The sequence below is a fragment of the Macaca mulatta genome, chromosome X (assembly GCF_049350105.2).
Source record: "Macaca mulatta isolate MMU2019108-1 chromosome X, T2T-MMU8v2.0, whole genome shotgun sequence".
Taxonomy (NCBI): domain Eukaryota; kingdom Metazoa; phylum Chordata; class Mammalia; order Primates; family Cercopithecidae; genus Macaca; species Macaca mulatta.
In genome coordinates this window covers 47,362,414-47,372,065 of record NC_133426.1, presented here as the reverse complement: position 1 = coordinate 47,372,065, position 9,652 = coordinate 47,362,414, and the positions used below count along the sequence as shown (strand labels likewise).

Genomic DNA, 9,652 nt, shown 5'->3' with positions numbered 1-9,652 from the left:
GGGCATTGAGGGTGAACTATTGACAGAAGCCCATATTCAAGGACAGACAACAGTAGCATTGTAGGCTGGGTATAGTGGCTGACACTTGTAATCCCAGCACTTTTGGAGGCCAAGGCAGGAGGATTGCTTGAGGCCAGGAGGTCGAGATTACCCTGGCCAACATAGCAAGACCCTGTCTCTAAAAAAAAAAAAAAAAAAAAAAAAAAAAAAAGAGGCTGGGCGCAGTGGCTCACGCCTGAAATCCCAGCACTTTGGGAGGCCGAGGCAGGCGGATCATGAGGTCAGGAGATCGAGACCATCCTGGCTAACACGGTGAAACCCTGTCTCTACTAAAAATATTTTAAAAAAATTAGCTGGGCGTGGTGGCGGGCGCCTGTAGTCCCAGCTACTCGGGAGGCTGAGGCAGGAGAATGGCATGAACCCGGGAAGCGGAGCTTGCAGTGAGCCAAGATCATGCCACTGCACTCCAGCCTGGGTGACAGAGCCAGACTCTGTATTTAAAAAAAAAAAAAAAAAAAAAAGAGGCCAGGTGCGGTGGCTCAAGGCTGTAATCCCAGCACTTGGGGAGGCTGAGGCAGGCGGATCACTTGAGTTCAGGAGTTTGAGATCAGCCTGGCCAACATGGTAAAACTGTGTCTCTACTAAAAATACAAAAATTAGCTCAGCATGGTGACGCATGCCTATTCAGGAAGCTGAGGCAGGAGAACGGCTTGAACCTGGGAGGCAGAGGTTACAGTGAGCTGAGATCATGCCACTGCACTCCAGCCTGGGGGACAAGAGCGAAACTCCATCTCAAAAAAAAAAAAAAAAAGGCCGGGCATGGTGACTCATGCCTGTAAGCTCAGCACTTTGGGAGGCTCAGGCGGGTAGATCACAAGGTCAAGAGATCGAGACCATCCTGGCTAACGCAGTGAAACCCCGTCTCTACTAAAAATACAAAAAAAAAAAAAAAAAAAAAAAATTAGCCAGGCGTGGTGGCGAGCACCTGTAGTACCAGCTACTGGGGAGGCTGAGGCAGGAGAATGGTGTTAACCCAGGAGGTGGAGCTTGCAGTGAGGCGAGATCGTGCCACTGCACTCCGGCCTGGGTGACAGAGTGATACGCTGTCTAAAAAAAAAGTAATAATAAAAGAGTAGGCATTGTTGATGGAATAGTTAACAGAGGCTTGGGTTTAAGGTCAGACCTGAGAGGCATTGGTGGCTAAAAAACAGAGCTTTCCAGTCTGGATGAGGTAACATAGACCTATTTCTCCCTGCTCCTTCCTGCTGAGCACAACTATCAACCCTGGAAATAGTACAAGAGACAACCAAAGGGAAACTATGAATGGCAGTAAGAAAAAACTGAACTCCTTGGCCAGGTACAGTGGCTCACACCTGTAATCCCAGCACTTTGGGAGGCCAAGGCAGGCAGATCACCTAAGGTCAGGAGTTTGAGATCAGTCTAACCAACATGGAGAAACCCCATCTCTACTAAAAATACAAAATTAGCTGGGCGTGGTGGCGCATGCCTGTAATCCCAGCTACTCGGGAGGCTGAGGCAGGAGAATGGCTTGAACCCGGGAGGTGGAGGTCGCGGCGAGCCAAGGTCACGCCATTGCACTCCAGCCTGGGCAACAAGAGTGAAACTCCATCTCAAAAAAGAAAGAAAAAGAAAGTTAACTCATTTAGAATTCCAAGACTGGAAAAACAGCACTACTACAGGGCATCTTATGTCCCCCCACTCACCAGAAGAAGGCAACTCGAGCCCAGCATTTCCTAACCCTGATCCAAGCCATGGAAGGCAGCCCTAATAGGCTAGTTCCTCCCCTGGATGAAAGGGAAGTCCCTCTGATAACGTGAGGCAAACCCAACACCAACAGTGAGAGGGTGGATCGGGAACCCATTAACAGTAAGTGGTCATGAGAAGTGCTGTCCTTCTCCACAGGGCCAGGGATACCCCTCCCCAGTAAGGGACCTCCCCTCGACCCCACCCTGCCCAGGCCAACAGAGAGAACCTGTAGTGCATCAAAAAGACACAGCCATAGCAAGAGGCCAGGCCTGGACAATCCCTTACCTTAGGTGCCTTGAAGACTCGAGACTCCCTTCTCCCAACAGGAGGCTTGGGACTAGTAGGTGAAACTGGCAGAAATGATATAACCACAGCAGGTGACCAGACTCAGAAAACCCCTCTCCTGCTCAGAAGCACTAGGGCAAACAGGCAGAACCAGCAAAAGGGACCCAGCTACAACAAGCATCCTGGCCCAGGAAGCCCCACTGGCCTTGCAGGCCTGGGATTCCGCTTCCCTGCAGAGACACCTGGGCAGCCAGAAGGCACTGGTAGGGGGATCTCATCACATCGCCCCACCATCAAGAAACACCCAGAGGCTGGGCGCGGTGGCTCCTTCCTATACTCCTAGCACTTTGGGAGGCTGAGGCGGGAGTATTGTTTGAGCCCAGGAGTTTGAGACCAGTCTGGGCAACATGAGGGGACCTCGTTTCTACCAAAAATTAAAAATTAGCCAGGCATGACGTCACGCACTTGTGATCCCAGCTACTCGAGAGGCTAAGGCAGGAGGATCACTTGAGCCCAGGAGGTCGAGGCTGCAGTGAGCCATGATCACGCCACTCTCCTTCATCCTAGGTGACAGAGTGAGACTCTGTCAAAAAAAGAAAGAAAGAAAGAAACACGTGGAGACCTGGCCTGTAGAAAGCTCTCCTGTTCCCTCAGGCAGCACCAAGCAGAGACAAGTGGGCGCCTCAGAGGTACCAGATAGACCAAACAGACAAAAATAACACCACAAAGGCTCTGAAGACTAAACCGCCATTAGAAACACAGCAGAAAAACTAGGCCAAAACCTACATGATAAACCTAAATAGAGTGACTGCCTGCTAAAATAAAAGACTTAAATAGGACTCCGAGTCTCCTAACATAATAGACCAGGATGCACCTCAAAAAAATTAAAAATAGGCCAGGCACAGTAGCTCACACCTGTAATCCCAGGACTTTGGGAGGGTAAGGAGGGAGTATCACTTGAGCCCAGGAGGTAAAGACCAGCCTGGGCAACATAGCAAGACCCTGTCTCTACAAAAAATACAAATATTAGCTGGGCATGGTGGCACACGCCTGTAATTCCAGTTACTTGGGAGGCTGAGGCAAGAGGATCACTTGACCCCAGGAGGTGGAGGCTGTAGTGAGCTGTGATTGATCACGCCACTGCACTCCATCCTGGGGGAGAGGGCAAGATCCTATCTCACACACACACAAAAATGTAATAGAATTACCATATGATCCAGCAATCTCACTACTAGATACATAACCAAAGGAAACTATATCATGAACCTGGAGGACGGTATATAAGGAAATAAGCCGGGCACAGAAAGACAAATACCACATGGTCTCACATGTGGAATCTAAAAAAGTTGAAGTCATAAAAGCAGAGAGTAGAATGGTGGTTACTAGGGGCTGGGGGTGAAGGGGGTTGGGGAGATGTTGGTGAAGGATACAATATTTCAATTAGATAGTAGGAATAAGTGAGATCTATTGTACAACACAGTGACTATAGTTAAGAGTAATGTATTGTATTCTTTTTTTTTTAAATAGAGACAGGGTCTCCCTGTGTCTTTGGAGTGTAGTGGCACAACCACGGCTCACTACAGCCTTGATCTCCTGGGCTCAAGTGATCTTCCTGCCTCAGCTTCCTGAGTAGCTGGGACCACAAGTGCGTGCCACCATGCCCAGCTGATTTTTTTATTTGTAGAGACGAGTTCTTGCTATGTTGCCCAGCCTGGTCTCAAACTCCTGGGCTCAAGTGATCTTTCTGCTTTGGCCTCCCAATGTGCTGGGATTACAGTCATGAGCCACCGTGTGCCTGGTGGTGTTGTATTCTTGAAAATTGCTGGTTGGGTGCAGTGGCTCATGCCTGTAATCCTAGCACTTTGGGAGGCCGAGGCGGGAGGATCACTTGAGCCCAACAGTTCAAGACCAGCCTGGACAACATGGAGAAACCCTGTCTCCACAAAAAATACGAAAATTAGTCAGGCATGGTGGCAGCTGCCTGTAGTCCCAGCTACTCAGGAGGATGAAATGGGAGGATCACCTGTGCCGGGGAGGTCAAGGCTGAGATGAACCCAGATTGCACCACTGCACACCAGCTTGTGCAACAAAGTGAGACCCTGTCTCAAAAAATAAATAAATAAATAAAATAAAATAAATTGCTAAGGGAATAGATTTCAAGTATTCTCATGAAAACATTATAAATATGTGAGGTAATACATGTTAATTAGCTCAATTTAGCCATTCCACAGTGTATATATATTTCAAAACATTATGTTGTACTATATATATATACACACACAATTTTTGGCCATTGTAAAATTTTAATTAAAAACAAATTGCCAGAATACAATAGAAAATTACACATTATACTAAGAACCAAGAAAATCACAACTTGAATACGAAAAGATAACCAACTCACGCCAACATCAGGATGACTCAGATGTGCTCGCTTTGGCAACACATACACTACAACTGGAATGATACAGAGAAGATTAGCATGGCCCCTGTGCAAGGATGACATGCAAATTAAAAAAAAAGTTTGTTTAAAGATGACTCAGATGATGGAATTATCTGACAAGGATTTTAAAGCAGCCATCATAAAAAGTTTCAACAATCAACTACAAATTCTACAAATTCTCTTGGAACAAACAAGAAAACAGAAAAATCTCAGCAAAGAAATAGAAATTATTAATACAAAAAAAAGGCAAATATAGAACTGAAAAGTGCAATAACAGAAATAAAAACCGGGGCTGGGGGCAGTAGCTCACACCTGTAATCCCAGCATTGGGAGGCCGAGGTGGGGAGCCCAGGTGTTAAAGACTAGCCTGAGAAAAATGGTGAGACCCCATTTCTATTAACAACAACAACAAAATAACAACAACAAAAAATTTTTTTAAATCTCACTGGGGCCTGGTGTGGTGGCTCACACCTGTAATCCCAGCACTTTGGGAGGCCGAGGCGGGCAGATTACTTGAGGTCAGGAGTTCGAGACCAACCTGGCCAACATGGTGAAACCCTGTCTCTACTAAAAATACAAAAACTAGCCAGGTGTGGCAGAGCATGCCTGTAATTCCAGCTACTTGGGAGGCTGAGGCAGGAGAATCACTTGAACCTGGGAAGCAGAGGTTGCAGTGAGCCAAGACTGTACCATTGCACTCCAGCTTGGGCAACAAGAATGAAACACCATCTCAAAAAAAAAAAAAAAACACCTCTCACTGGATGGGCTCAATAGTAGAATGGAGATGACAGAAGATAGAATCAGTTAACTTTTGAAGACAGATCAGTAAAATTCACCCAATATGAATAAAGGAGTGAACAGAGCTTCGAAAACCTGTGAGACAACAACAAAAGACCCAGTGTATTCATTCGTTTTCTTTTTCTTTTTCTTTTTTTCTTTCTTTTTTTTTCTTTTTTTTTGTGATGGCATTTCATTCTGTTGCCTAGGCTGGAGTGCAATGGTGTGATCTTGGCTCACCACAACCTCCACCTCCCAGGTTCAAGCGATTCTCCTGCCTCAGCCTCCCAAGTAGCTGGGATTACAGGCATGAGTCATGATGCCTGGCTAATTTTGTTTGTTTACTTATTTATTTATTTATTTTTTCAGATGGAGTCTTGCTCTGTTGCCCAGCCTGGAGTGCAGTGGTGTGATCTCGGCTCACTGCAAGCTCTGCCTCCCAGGTTCATGCTATTTTCCTGCCTCAGCCTCCTGAGTAGCTGGGACTACAGGCGCCTGCCACCATGCCTGGCTAATTTTTTTGTATTTTTAATTTTGCATTTTTAGTAGAGATGGGGTTTCTCCACGTTGGTCAGGCTGGTGTTGAACTCCTGACCTCAGGTGATCCACCAGCCTTGGACTCCCAAAGTGCTGGGATTAAAGGCATGAGCCACCACGCCCAGCCTTATTCATTTGTTTTCACACTGCTATAAAGAACTACCTGAGACTAGATAATTTATAAAGAAAAGAGGTTTAATTGACTCAGTTCCACATGACTGGGGAAGCCTCAGGAAACTTACAATTCAATCATGGTGGAAGGGGAAGGAGAAGCAAGGCACGTCTTACATGGTGGCAGGAGAAAGAGAGAGAGCACACAAAGAGGGGAAGTGCTACACTTTTTAACCATCAGATCTTGTGAGAACTTACTAGTTATCAAGAGAACAGCATGGGGAAAATCTGCCCCCATGATCCAATCACCTCCCACTAGGTCTTTCCCCTGAAATGTGAGGATTACAATTCTACATGAAAATTGGATGAGGACACAGAGCCAAACCATATTACCCAGTATTCATACCATGGAAGTCCCACGACATGAGAAAGGCAATGAGGCCAAAAGAGTATTTGAAGAAATAATGAATGAAATGTCCCAAATTTGGCAAAGGTCACCAACCTACAAATCCAAGAAGCAGGGGGAACCTCAAAGAGGATAAATTCAAAGAAGTCCATGTCTATTATAATAAAACTTTTGCCGGGCATGGTGGCTCACACCTGTAATCCCAGCACTTTTGGGAGGCTAAGATGGGTGAATCACCTGAGGTTGGTAGTTCAAGGCCAGCCTGACCAACATGGTGAAACCCTGTCTCTACTAAAAATGCAAAATTAGTCAGGCATGGTGGTGCATGCCTGTAATCCCAGCTACTCGGGAGGCTGAGGCAGGAGAATCTCTTGAACCTGGGAGGCGGAGGTTGTGGTGAGCCGAGATGATGCCATTGCACTCCAGCCTAGGCAACAAGAGCGAAACTCCATCTTAAAACAAACAAACAAATAGAAAACACTTTTGAAAGCTAAAGAAAATGAAACTAATGGCCGGGCGCGGTGGCTCAAGCCTGTAATCCCAGCACTTTGGGAGGCCGAGACGGGCGGATCACGAGGTCAGGAGATCGAGACCATCCTGGCTAACCCAGTGAAACCCCGTCTCTACTAAAAATACAAAAAATTAGCCGGGCGTGGTGGCGGCGCCTGTAGTCCCAGCTACTCGGGAGGCTGAGGCAGGAGAATGGCGGAAACCCGGGAGGCGGAGCTTGCAGTGAGCCGAGATCGCGCCACTGCACTCCAGCCTGGGTGACAAAGCGAGACTCCGTCTCAAAAAAAAAAAAAAAAAAAAAAAAAGAAAATGAAACTAACATGAAAGCAGCCAGAGAGAAACAAGCGTTACTCATAGTAGAACACCACTTTAAATGCCAGCATTCTTCCTTTCCTGAACGGGAAAAAAAATAAATAAATAAAGATAAATGACAGGAGATTTCTCATCTGGAGGTCAGGAGGAAGTAGCATAACATTTTTCAAAGTGCTGGAAAGAAAAGAGCTGTCAACTACCAATTCTACATCTGGTGAAACTGTCAGGTAAAAAGGGAAATAAAGGCCGGGCGCGGTGGCTCAAGCCTGTAATCCCAGCACTTTGGGAGGTCGAGACAGGCGGATCACACGGTCAGGAGATCGAGACCATCCTCGCTAACCCGGTGAAACCCCGTTTCTACTAAAAAATACAAAAAACTAGCCGGGCAAGGTGGCGGGCGCCTGTAGTCCCAGCTACTCGGGAGGCTAAGGCAGGAGAATGGCGTAAACCCGGGAGGCGGAGCTTGCAGCGAGCTGAGATCCAGCCACTGCACTCCAGTTTGGGCGACAGAGCGAGACTCCGTCTCAAAAAAAAAAAAAAAAAAAAAAAAAAAAAAGGGAAATAAAGACATAGACAGGAAAACTAAATAATGTGTTGCTAGCAGGCCTACCCTTAACAATTGGCTAAGGAAGTTCATAAAAAAAAAAAAAAAAGAAAAGAAAGAAAGAAAAAGAAAATGAGAAAAGACAGATTTAGCCAGGTGCAGTGGCTCACACCTGTAATCCCAGCACTTTGGGAGGCTGAGGCTGAAGGATTGCTTGAGGATAGGAGTTCAAGACTAGCCTGAGCAACATAGCAAGACCCCCATCTCTACAAAAAAATTCAGGGCCGGGCGCGGTGGCTCAAGCCTGTAATCCCAGCACTTTGGGAGGCCGAGACGGGCGGATCACGAGGTCAGGAGATCGAGACCATCCTGGCTAACACGGTGAAACCCCGTCTCTACTAAAAAATACAAAAAAAAAAAAAAACTAGCCGGGCGCGGTGGCGGGCGCCTGTAGTCCCAGCTACTCGGGAGGCTGAGGCAGGAGAATGGTGTGAACCCGGGAGGCGGAGCTTGCAGTGAGCTGAGATCCGGCCACTGCACTCCAGCCTGGGCGGCAGAGCGAGACTCCGTCTCAAAAAAAAAAAAAAAAAAAAAAATTCAAAATTAGCTAGGCATGGTGGTGCACTCCTGTAGTCTCAGTAACTCCAAAGGCTGAGGCAGGAGGACCACCTGGGCCCAGGAGTTCAAGGTTGCAGGAAATTATAATGGCACCACTGCACTCCAGCCTGGCCAACACAGTGAGATCCTGTCTCAAAAAAAAAAAAAAAAAAAAAAACAGAAAAAGAAAAACAAACAAAGAAAAAGAAAAAAATTCTTGAAGCATCAGGAAGGAAAAATGCTCAATGAAAACAGCAGAAATATGGGTACATAAAACAGACTCTCCTTTTCTTCATGAGTTTTATATACCATATTTGATTATTGAAACAAAAATTATAACAGCATTTGATATTAAAACAATGATATTTAAAAGTGGGTTAGGTAAAGGACCTAAGTGAAAGTGAGGTTTCCACATTTCACATAAAGTGAAAAATTGTTAGTACCTGTAGGTTTAAAATATGAGGCAAGGTGTTTTGGCTCGTGCCTGTAATCCCAGCACTTTGGGAGGCTGAGGTGGGCGGAACACTTGAGCTCAGGAGTTCAAGACTACCTTGACCTACATGGTGAAACCCCATCTCTACTAAAAATACAAAAATTAGCTGGGCATGGTGGTGCATGCCTGTAATCCCAACTACTAGAGAGGCTAAGGTGGGAGAACTGCTTGAACCTGGGAGGCAGAAGTTGTAGTAAGCCGAGATCATGTCACTGCACTCCAGCCAGGGCGACAGAGTGAGATCCTGCCTCAAAAAAAAAAAAAAAAAAAAAAAAAAAGAAAGAAAAGAAAAGAAAAGAAAGAAAAGAAAAAGAAAAAGGCCAGGCACGGTGGCTCACGCCTGTAATCCCAGCACTTTGGGAGGCCGAGGCGGGCGGATCACGAGGTCAAGAGTTCAAGAACAACCACCTGGCCTACATGGTGAAACCCCATCTCTACTAAAAATACAAAAAATTAGCCGGGCATGGTGGCACGCACCTGTAATCCTAGCTACTCAGGAGGCTGAGGCAGGAGAATTGCTTGAACCCGGGAGGTGGCGGTTGCAGCAAGCCAAGATCGCACCACTGCACTCCAGCTGGGGTGACAGTGCCAGACTCTGTTTCAAAAAAAAAAAAAAAAGACACCATAACATGCATCTCCATGTCTCTGTCTCTGACAATGCAGGGTAAGAAGGTTTAGCATTAGCTTGTTTGAATAATTTCAGCATACGGGGCATAGAGGTAGTTTCTAGTTGCCTGCCCCTGGCAAGGTTAGGACAGGGGCATAGTGGCCAAGAATGTGACAGCCCCATAGAAGAGATGGTTGGAGTTACGGACTCTGGATTGGCTGGTTTGCGTTTGAAAGGCACACCCAGGGACAAGTTGCCTAATATCT

The 9,652-nt window shown here is 46.4% G+C and overlaps 1 non-coding gene across 1 annotated transcript; it reads left to right on the top strand.

The window, feature by feature from the left end:
* Positions 1–4,476: 4,476 nt before the first annotated feature.
* On the top strand, positions 4,477–4,579 carry LOC114675164 (U6 spliceosomal RNA). The gene has a single exon (XR_003726259.1). It is a non-coding gene; the product is annotated as a U6 spliceosomal RNA (small nuclear RNA).
* The last annotated feature ends 5,073 nt before the right edge of the window (positions 4,580–9,652 follow it).